This window comes from Mustela putorius, unplaced genomic scaffold (genome assembly GCF_011764305.1).
Source record: "Mustela putorius furo isolate JIRA1106 unplaced genomic scaffold, ASM1176430v1.1 tig00000831_pilon_pilon_pilon, whole genome shotgun sequence".
In the NCBI taxonomy this organism is placed as follows: Eukaryota; Metazoa; Chordata; class Mammalia; order Carnivora; family Mustelidae; genus Mustela; species Mustela putorius.
Genome location: NW_025421490.1, coordinates 3,715,616 through 3,727,653, shown reverse-complemented (window position 1 = coordinate 3,727,653; position 12,038 = coordinate 3,715,616).

Here is a 12,038-nt window from a genome sequence, read left to right as displayed (position 1 = left end):
ACATTCTTTTACTTTTTGTTTGTCCTAGAAATTTTTATCTCTCCTTCTATTTTCAGTGACAGCCTAGCTGGATCTAGTATTCTTGGCTGGATATTTTTCTCGTTTAGTGCTCTGTATATATCATATTAGTCCTTTCTGTCCTGCCAGGTCTCTGTGGGTAGGTGTGCTGTTAATCTAATATTTTACCATTGTATGTTACAGACTTCTTGTCCCGAGCTGCTCTCAGGATTTTCTCTTTGTCACTAAGACTTGTAAGTTTTACTATTAGATGATGGGGTGTGGACCCATTTTTATTGATTTTGAGGGGGGTTCTCTGGGTCTCCTGGATTTTGATGCCTGTTCTCCTTTCCATAGTAGGGAAATTCTGTACTATAGTTTGTTCCAGTATACTTTCTGCCCCTCTCTCTTTTCTTCTTCTTCTGGGATCCCAATTATTCTAATATTGTTTTGTCTTATGATTTCACTTATCTCTTGAATTCTCCCTTTGTGGTCCAGTAGTTGTTTGTTTCTCTTTTGCTCAGCTTCTTCTTCTTTTTTTTTTTTTTAAAGATTTTATTTATTTATTTGTCAGAGAGAGAGAGGAGCGAGAGTGAGCACAAGCAGACAGAGCGGTAGGCAGAGGCAGAGGGAGAAGCAGGCTCCCGGCTGAGCAAGGAGCCCGATGTGGGACTCGATCCCAGGACGCCGGGATCATGACCTGAGCTGAAGGCAGCCGCTCAACCAGCTGAGCCACCCAGGTGTCCCTTAAATATCTAAGATATATATTATACTTCTGGGGTGCCTGGCTCTCTGTCGGTGGAACATGCATCTCTTGATCTTAGTGTTTGTAAATTTGAGCGCTTCCCCCTAAATTAGGTGTAGAGATTGCTTAAAGATAAAAAAATTCTTAAAAATAAAATAATATAAAATATATATTATACTTGACTTTTGCATCTGAAATGTTTTTTTCATGCTATTTAGTTTTACCATACTCACACACCCAATTTTGTTTTAAAAGAAATAGTCACAAAGTGAAAAGCCAATATTAAAACTTGAATTTATGGTGTATGGTTCAGAGAAATTCACTAGTTCTTAGCCACTGGTTTATACAGTCATATTTATGATAACAAAAACATTTCAAAATAACTTCAACACTGTATTCTCTAAACATATCGCTGTTGTTTCCATTTAGGGGTATAAGAAGCTATGACAAATCTGTTTTCAAGTGTTGTAGAGAGAGCCCTTTAGAATCTCAAATGTACCTGGGGAGGGGAAAACTTTTCCCCATTTGCTGATCATAAGAACAATGCCCCTAGCATTATTACTTGGTCAGGGAAAACCAAGTCCATATTCTAATTATGTGAATCAAATTTGTATCTTGAGTATTGTTTTTTTTTAACCATACCTCACTTGTAAAGTCTTCACTTTGGTGTATTTATAATATATGTATAGAACATAGGGAATATGTATATGTATAGAACATAGAACATGTATATATGTGTGTGTATATACATATACATATATGTATATGAATAGGTATATGTATAGAACATAGGGAAGGGATAAGAATGACTTTACCTGGTAAACCTGAAGGTCTTGTTTCCTTAAAATCTACTTTGTTTACTATGAAGACCAGTTATCATTGCATCGGGTTCTAAGTATGGCCAAATGCTTGCATTTCTTTCTTTCTTTTGAGGGGGAAAAAGAGGACTTGTGAAGGAGAAAGTACTTTCTTGGTGAAGGAAAAGAAGTCTGCCTTCATCCTAACAAAATGGTGTATATTTCTGATTTCCTTTTAAGCAATTTCAGATGACTAGATATGTTTATAATGGGTGGTGATTTTTAATCGTTTAAGATCATCTCATGGTTTTTATTAGCTCCTTGGCTTTAAGAGGCTATTCAGATAATGCTTTAGCTAATAGTTTTGTTGTTTTTAGCGAGAAAGAAAAACGACATTTTGTTATTCAAGAAAAGCATATTGCCTCTTAATGATGTGTTATCATTGCAGTCCTTGTCCTCTCTTATTCTGCCTAGTGTCCGCCATTTAGAATGCAGAAGATTAATTATTATCTTTATAGAATCCATCATAAAATTCTAGTTTGGCTATATAGGGATCATTTGAGGCTTTTGTTCTTTGTGGGCTTTTAGAATGATGATATTTTTAGCTTGCGTTAGTTTAATAGAAACTATGAGATTTGGTCCAGAAGTTAAAATATTGATATTTAATATTTGAAAGGGGAAAATACGAAATTATAGCAAATTATTTTATAGCTTGAATTTAGTGGCTCAATTTTTCTTGTTACTATAACTTTGACATTGGAAATGTCAGTCTTTCTTAGAGCAGATAGGCTTGTTGTTGAGTCTTGGTTGTTTCAAATGAAGTACAAATTGGATTCCGATTTCACTTCCGTTGGTAACACTACATATTATCCTAATAAAACTGTGGTAATCTGCAAGCCTGATAAAACACACAGGTTTTTATTTTGGTTGTTCTTTGTTTCTTTTATGAACTATCCCATTTTTAATAGCACACAGTCATATATTTCTTCAAAGAAAGAGGCACATCAATGGTATTGTGGCTTTGAAAAAAAACTTACATTTGACCCATTTGCTTCCTTAGTTCTTTCATATTTGAAAAAGCACAAATGTTTGCATATAATGGGGGTATGCAGAAAAAAGTTATCATAATCCAGAACATGGTAGAATACCATGATCCCTTGGAAGTACAGTTTTGCACATTGTGGGAAAAGGGGAAAATGAATTCAACTGATATATAGGCTTTGTGAATAGAAATAGGGTTCAGACTGACAAACTCATGGTCATATTTCTTTATTATGGTGGCTGGGAGGGAATGGAAGATGATGGGAGGACTATAATGAGTACATGACACCATAAATTTGATATACTAACTCGAATGTTAAAAAGTCTCAAAGTTAAGAGATTGGTCTTTTGGCATTTGATTTTCCTAGGCTTCCTCTCCCTCCTTATTTCATTGGTTTTTAACATTGCATAGATTTCAGAGCAACCAGAGTAATTAAAAAAATAAATATATATGATACTCCAGTACCTTTCAGTCAGAATTCTTATGTTATCTACATTTTCAAAACTCCCTCAGATAAATATGATAATTGTGAGTCACTGACTCCTTTCTGATAATACCACCTCAAATCTCTTACTTGTGTTTGTAAATGAGTTCATGTCAGAAGGGCAATCAATCATCATATTGCATCTTCCAGTTAACTGTTGATCTGAACTACACATTGTAGGATCTTGCCAGAATGACGAAATGTACAATAGTATGTAAGTTCCCAAATAAAGACTACATTGACTTTTTTTTTTTTTTAAGATTTTATTTATTTATTTATTTGACAGACAGAGATCACAAGTAGGCAGAGAGGCAGGCAGAGAGAGACAGAGGGAAGCAGGCTCCCTGCTGAGCAGAGAGCCCGATGCGGGACTCGATCCCAGGACCCTGAGATCATGACCTGAGCCGAAGGCAGCGGCTTAACCTGATTAATTCTGATGTCTAAATAGATCTAGGTAAGAAAAGTCATCATCCTGATTTTGGAAACTTGCAAAGCAATTTCTTCATGCAGGATTACAAGATATTCATTGCTTGTATCCAGATTCTATACCTTCACATGAACATTTATTGTTCTTGTCCGTTTTCTAAGTAGAAAACAAGAAGTTATTTAGGAAACATATTTGGGATCTTCATACAGAACCCTGTTCAGAAGGAACCATGTGAAGAAAACGCCCATCTTGGGCACAGCTCTGTATATATGGAACTCAGTCATGAGAGAAATGCATTCTTGGAAAAATACTAACTCATATGCAAATAATTTTCAGTTTTCTCTCCTTAATGTATTCAACTGGAACTTGTCAGCATTTCAAGGGAAAGAAGTCACTCACTAATTAGTGCTGGAGGTGGTGAGTGAAATAATGTGTGTGTGTGTGTGTATAGGAGACAGAAATTAAGAAAGAGTAGGCTTTTTCTTTATTTAATTCCCTCGTTCCCACACTGCTCTTCCCAGATTTATTTTTCTTTGTGATGAACTTTCTCAGATCCATTTTAAGATCTTATTTTTTCCCCTACAGAATCTGGTCTTTATTTATTTGATTTTCAGATAGTGCAGGACCATTCCACTCTCATTTTAGTAACAGATCTACTGGATCTTTGATAAAAATATAGTCTCTTTTCGCTGAACTTTCCTCCAGATTTTGTAAAGTGCAATAGCTCTTTTAGAACTAACACACTTTATCATCTGAAGAAGTTCTAAATTAAGGGGCTCTCTAATAGTACTTGCTGACAGGATTGAGGAAGTTTTGATGACCTTTGGAGTGGGTCAATGATATAAAGTCCAATGCGGGCTTCTTCCTCAAACTATTCTACTTGAAAAGGAAAGGACTGTTCTTCAGACCAGCAGGAAAACAAAGTACAACTAAGTGTTGTTGGGAAGGTAAAACATTCAGAACTCTCTCATGCTTTGTTGGTGGGACGGAAACTGGAAAATTTTTGCCTGTGCCTAACAGCTAAACATACATATAACCCTGGGATTCAGTAATTTCACTCATATGCATGCATCCTCCATAAAGTCCTGCATATGTGGACCAGAATATGTCTGACATACTGGACTTTTGAAAGCTACATTGTTATATAAATATTGAGTATATAAAAAATACATTGTAAGTTTGTATTGTATGTTACATATATATGTAACATAAATTATATATTTACATATATATGTATATACACACATGTGTGTATATACAACACAATGTATTGTATATACACACATGTGTATACACACACATGTACAATACAAACATGCATTGCATGTTTGTATTGTATGTTACACACATGTAACATATATTGTACACTTACATATATGTGTACATACACATGCATATGTACATATTATATACATGTGTATATACACACTATATACATGTATATACACATTGTATCGTATACATACATGTTACACATATGTAATATATATTGTATATTTACACATATATGTATATATATCAAATGAGTCCAGTTGTCTGTTCACAATCCAATGAGTCATTCCTGACGTATTCATACATTGACATAGTATGCAACAATAAAAAATGAACTACAAACACACAAAAGAATGTGGATCAATCTTTAAGGTAAAATATTGAACAAAAGAAGCCAGACATGATGGAATATATGCCATAGGAATTGAATTATATCATAAAAACAAATGTACTTCAACCATATTTTAGGCATATAAGATTATATAATATAACCTCAAAGAAAACCAAGGAAGTAAATATAATGCATTTTGAGGGTGCTAGTCAGAGCTGTAAGAACAGAGGTGTTTACATTCAAGAAGGGACAAGCCTGGCAGTTTATTCTGTCTTGCTATGAGTGTGGGTTATGTTAGGTGTGCATGCATTTATACACTTTCTTATTATATTTATTTTAATATATATAAATATATTTTTAATATATAATAAATGTATATAATATTTATTTTTATTATACTTGATATTTTAAAATGAAGTTCTTGAGCTATTTTTATCTTAGGTGTACATTCATTTTATGTACTTTTTAATTATATTGTATTATTATTATATTATTATACATTATATATTATATTATTATATTATATTTATATATATTTATAATATATATTTTATATTATACTATAATATTATTATATTTATTTTAATATATAAAATTTTTTTCAAAGATTTTATTTAGTTATTTGATGGAGAGTAGAGCACAAGTAGGCAGAGTGGCAGGCAGAGGGAGAAGGAGAAGCAGGCTCTCCACTGAGCACAGAGCCTGATGTGGGGCTTGATCCCAGGACCCTGGGACCATGACCCAAGCTGAAGGCAGCCACTTAATGGACTGAGCCACCCAGATGCCCCAATATATAAATATATTTTAATGTATACTATATATAATATATAAATACATAAATATATCATAAGTATATTTTAATATATAACAAATATCTATTTATTCTATTTATTTTTAAATTATATTTGATATTTCAAAATAAAGTTCTTGAACTATTTTTAAAAAGGAAATTATAAGGCATGACCACAGGTGTCAAGGTAAAGAAAGTTTCAGGGTCTGAGTTGAATGAACGAAATCCACTGCTGACTGTATGTTCCTCTTCACTTGTCCAGTTGTGCCTTGTTCTTCCAGCACCTGCGGCAGGCGACGGCACGCTGAGAGGAGCCCCTGCACTGGTTTCAGGGGTGGGCTGGGGGTGGGGGGTAGAAATAAGTTTTCAGGGGAAGCCCAAGGCTGAATCTTACTACTTGAGTGAGGGCAAGTCATATGCTTCCATGCTCGTATAGCATAGTTGTATGTGTGCGTGCATGCTTGTGTGTGTGTGTGTGTGTGTGTGTGTGTTCATATGTTAATTCTTTTCTCCTGTAATGAGGGGAGTGCTGGAATTCAGCACCAGCCAAATACCCAGTGTGCACTTCAACCTCTGACCATAATGAATGTAAAATGCTGGTAGTAATAGGTTGAAATGAGAAATCTCTTCATCTTGGCATGTGAGAGATTTGCAATCACATTTGGATTCTCAAAGTGCTGCTTGATTGGAGATTAACGTGTGGTTAGATTGACCTTTCTTGCAAGAGTCGTTGTTTTTGCACGAAATGTGTGAAAAACAAATTTCAAATAGCTGCCCTATTGCACTTCTTTTGTGATTCATATTATCACCCTTTTAGATTTCTCGGCAATAATGGCACTTATTAAACTCACTGGGGCTTTCTTTCCTCTTCCTCTCCCCTAAGCACTTTAATTCTCCCTTCATGGAGGTGGGACTTTTTACTCACAGAAAGGTTAATTTCTTCACATTTCTCATACTGTCAACACACGATTCCTTAACTGACTTACGTTTAATTAAGTCCCAAGTATGTCCACTTTAGAAAATAAAGGAAACTTTTGAGATACTTTGTATAGAGGTGGTTTAATAGTTCCAGGAAGGGAGAGGGATATTTTATTTTTCTTAGTTTTAAAATTTAGTAGCCATATGTTTCCTAAAGATAGATTTTTCTCGTCTCAGTTATTTTTTTTTCCATAATAAGTGTTTCCTAAGGGTTTCCTTGTACACGAACATGATGATTTTTCTTGTTAAAACTATCAAATTGCAACAGAACAGGTTTAAGATCTTATGGAATTCTTAAATTACTTAAAATTATTAAGAAAATGAAATGGGGAAGTGATAAAATCTGACCCATGCTTTGAAGAATCTCTGAGAGAAAAAGTTACCCAGCACAATTTTCCACACTGTGTTGCATTTCCAGGTGGTTCGCTTTATTTTAAATGCTATTTTTGAGTTGGGGGGTGGAGGGAGATGTGGACTGTGGGGAGAGTAAATAATAGTCTCCCAAATCAGGGCAAGTAATTATACTGCTCTTTGTGTTTTCTGAAGTTCCTCTGTATTTTATGTAGGCTAGGATGTAAGTAATTTAATTTTCCATCATGTGTGCTGTGTTTGATCATATAAACAACTTTACATTTGTAGTTGATTTGAACTTATTTTAAATATTTGGAAGATATTTAAAGGGTATTGGAAAGTTCCTATTCAACGGTAATGAACGTCAACACAAAAGCCAAATATACGTAACAAATCTTTCACCAAATCTAATCAACTAATGAACAATAACACATCCCTTATAGTAAAGTGAGACATTTTGTTGTGAAATGGTATCTTCTTCTGTCTTAGGGCAACATCTGTTTTTGAAGACTGGGATGGGGCCGAAGTGATGTAAAAAGGCATTAAAATGTTTAAATTTTAATTCTGGAGTTCAAGGTTCTTAAGAGATTGAGTCAGTCATCCCACATTTAAAAATGGTTCCTTGTTCCTGAAGCATCCTACAGACAAGAACACAGACTGAAAATAGTCTTGTGAGCAGATTGGTGGTACACACGTACCAGGGAAAAACCATCTCGCAGGGGATCTGTCAAGATTCTTATTCAGAGAATAGGTTGAAATACAGACATTCTTCGGTGTCATTGGGGAGTCAGAGTAAAATGCCATCAAACCTGACGGTGCCTGCCGGGGACAGTCCACACTTTCGCCATCTGGTAGAAGAGGAGACGGAGTGACCAACTTCCCATGATGCAGCTGTTGCTCTAACAGAGCTGCCGACTTAGACATTGGCCTTTGTCATTGTAAACATGTCTTATTGTAGAGGGAAGACAGGTGACCTGCCACCAGCATCAGCCTGTGGTTCCTCCTGGATTCATCAGCATTTTTCAAGTCAGAATATAAATGCTGATGAACATACCTGAACCTCTGCAGAAACATGGAGAATAAAATGTGGACCACAGAGTGGGGAGGCAACACCTGCGTTACAACATCAGTTGAACCACATTTGAAATGTATGTGAGAACAGAAGGCTTAGATTGAGTTAACAACAGACCCTGGGAGATGTGGAACGATCTCTGGGGCAGGGACAGTGGTGAGTGGTAGGGATGGGGGCAGTCTTGGGAGAGGAGAACTACACTTCGAAGGGCATGATCTGACCCTGCTAACATAAACTGTGCTGAACTGGAGCTTAAAGATACTGGAGGTGATGCATCCTGTGCTCTGATTCAGTCGGATTTCTCTGGACAGTGTGTATTCCCTGGTGTGGGCGACAGAGCCTGTTATGCATGAGCACACACAACCCGGCAGTGCTCACAAGATGGGGATGAGTCCTTGTAATGCAGGAAGTCAGCTTGTTGGGAATATCTCTGTTTCTATCCCTGTGTATTTACATTTTGTTAGATATCAAGGCATGTCCATACATACAGGCACACGCATACACACACACATATATCTACACACACACACACACACACACACACACACACACTGAGAAGCCACTTGGTAAGACATAGGGGTTCTCAAGATGCTAAGGAAGAGTGGGCAGAGCACACATCCTATATGTCATATTTGTCCGTGACAGCATGCCTGAGGCACAGGGTCTGCTCTGAACCTGACCATGAGTTTTGGGTGACCTGTATGGGGTGACAAGATGGTGACCCATCTCAGCCTGTGCACCCGATTAAGAAGCCATTGTCTTCTAAGCAAGCATTGGATTCTATCCAGGTCTGTGGAAGGCTAGCTTGTTTCTCCTTCAGGAGTTCAAGGCTCAAACAAGTTTCTCTTTGCTTTCTGTGATGCATAAAGGGCTAAAAAAAATTCTCAAAGCTTGTTGGCACCTTCATCTGGAAGGAAGTACAGTAGGTCCTTTGAAAGATGCTCACCCTCTCTCTCTGTGCCCTCTAGGAGGTGTGAGGACCCCCAACTTTGCTGAGGAGCAATTTGGCAATGAAGGAGGAATGTTGGCAATTGAGGGTGTGATGACGAGATGCAGTGCGTGTGTGGTGGTCCCTCTGCCATAGGTCCTGGTCCCTCTGCTGGCAGTTCCTGAACTGCTTCTCTCCTCCCCTTGCTGCAAAACTGAGAGCCAGAAATAATGGGAGGAGACAAATCACTCAATCCCCTGCTTGGAGTAGTAGCAGGACAAAGCTGAGCTTGGCTACCAGCGCTCAGTGGATGCTGTTTCTGTAAGAGCTACAGAAGAGGTTTTAGTTTGAGTCCTCTTGAATCTGCAGTTTTATCTATCCTGGCGCTGGATCTTTAGAACAACCCAGGGTGAATCAAAGCAAACTCTTGAAATGAATGACTTTTATCTTTGGGGTGGGCTGCTCCCTTTGATTGATGTTTAATTTTTAACATGCCTTTTACTTTGGTGCCACTCTAGCTTTTCAGATGACTGATCATCCCATATAGCCAGGGATCCCTCCTCAAAGAGGATGAAAACACAAGCCCACAAAACCACAGCTACTTTTGGGATGCAGAGATAGCTGAATTTCTTGATAAAATTCAGAAGTGTGTGCAGTTGAAGGAAGGAGATCTGGATGCTGAGGAATCCAGAGAAACAGACCTTTGAGGACAGATTGTGGGGTATTTCTCATACTGGAGCAAAGGAGGTATTTTAGGGGAAGGAAAGTTTCTGTGATTATACCAGTTGGGTACATGGTCTTTATCTGCTTGCAAGGTTAGTCTAAATCATAGATGTGGTGTATTCCAATGAATGGCGTTGTTAGCCAACAGAATGAGGATATCAAAATCCCACGGTCAGATGAAAGTTACTCTTAATCATTTAATGCTGTTTTTAGTTTTATCAGCAGCCTCTAAAATGCTTTCCAGGGGTTATTTTAAATGACCATTAATTACAGGTAAGCTTTAATGAGATTGGAAAACAACCTGGGCCCCATCCAGGCAGGTAGTTCCAGCGAAGGAGATCCTGAATGAAAGCAAGCATTGTGCACTTCCTCCCCACCACCATCGCCATCAATAATAACCATGTGCGTTCCAGTGGTACCTCTTTCCAGAGATGTCAGCATCTGACACAATTTGATTGCTCCCACAGCATCCTGTTGATGAAAGAGAGTAGTTGCGGTTTTAGAAGTCCTGATTATCACTTTCCAGATTCTGGCTCTCTTTTCCTGGTGATGCCCCAACCTTCTCTCCTTGCCTTTCCTCCCCAACTGGAGTTGTGTAGCCACAGCTCAACAGGTGGAAAGATCCATACAACCCTGAGTTTGTGCAAAGCAGAGTTGTCCCTCCTCCATTGGTTGCCACTTACTCTCACCTTGGGGAACATTATGCTAGATCTCTGCTCTTTCTGATGTAGTTTTGGAATGTAGGTGAGCTTTGGTGGGGTGAGGTCTGGAGTCAAAGACCAAGAAGAAATTCTTGAGATGTCTTTGGTACAAGAAGGTGGTTTTATTAAAGCACTGGGACAGGACCCATGGGCAGAAAGAGCTGTTGCACCAGTGTTGTGAGGGGTGACTGATTATATACTTGGGAGTTGGGGGAGGTAAAATGCTAAAGACCCTCAGGATCTTGGAGGCCTTGCTCTTATCAAGCTAAGGTGTTTTTTTGTTTTTTCATTTTTTTTTGTTTGTTTGTTTGGTTTTTGCTGTTGTTGTTTTTCCCTCTAACAAAAGACAGTTGAGAGGTTCCTGGAAGAATAGCCCACATATCCCCCTGAGGAGTGGAGGAGAGGGGGCGGTCACAGGGTTTCAGCTTGTGTTTTGCCCTCAGCTAGCCTTCTGCTACCTCATCATTTCCCCTGAACAATTTTGACCCCTCAGTCTTTAAGTCTGTTGAAGGTGGAAGGTCTTATCTTCTATAACATCTTCCTGCTGAACAGGGGTATAGAGATGTCCCTACCTATGGGTCATTATTGGTGAATTGGGGAACATATGAGGGAGTTACTAAAGGGAGAGGCAGCTGAATCCAATGTGGTCAACATATATGAACCTCCTTGAGTAGAAAGGATCACCTGTCAGCTGGAAGTTATGGCAGTGAAGGAGTCTTGGCTCCAGACTGGAAGACACCAGAAGAGACAACAAAATAAGGTTAATAATGAGAAAAAGAAGCCCGATAGAATGCCCATTGCATCCTAGGCTACAGGAGGTGCCTGGCATATGGACATTGACGGTCATTCCACAGGTCATGCCTTATTTTGCCTTGCCTTGAATCTGCCCTTTCTAATCCATGGAAAAAACTAGAAAAGTTTTATAAGGGGAAATTTCTCAATTTTGTAACTTAAGTAGTTTGAAGACATTGATGGAAAACAGTAAAGACAGGCACCCATCATGATCTAAATGACATTCCAACACATGTAGTCCTTATGATGAAGTTTTAGAATATAAGTGAGGTATATTAATTACAAGTGATGGTGTGAGTCTGGAGCCAACTACCAAGAAAGAATTCTTGAGCTCTCTTTGGTGGCAAATGCTGGTTTATTAAAGCATGGGGACAGAACCTGTGGGCAGATAGAGCTGCTGCCCCAGGGTTGTGAGGAGTGGCCCATTATATACTTGCAAGTTAGTAGGGGATCAAGGATAGTGTAAGTCTCTAAGGAATTTTGGAAGCAAGGCTTCTAAGACCTTGATGGGCTAGCTGTTGTTGAGAAATGGTCATTTATTACTGTCTAATAAAACCTTAGTCACGAGACACTCCAGGTGTATATTGGTGGGCCATATGCTTAGGGAT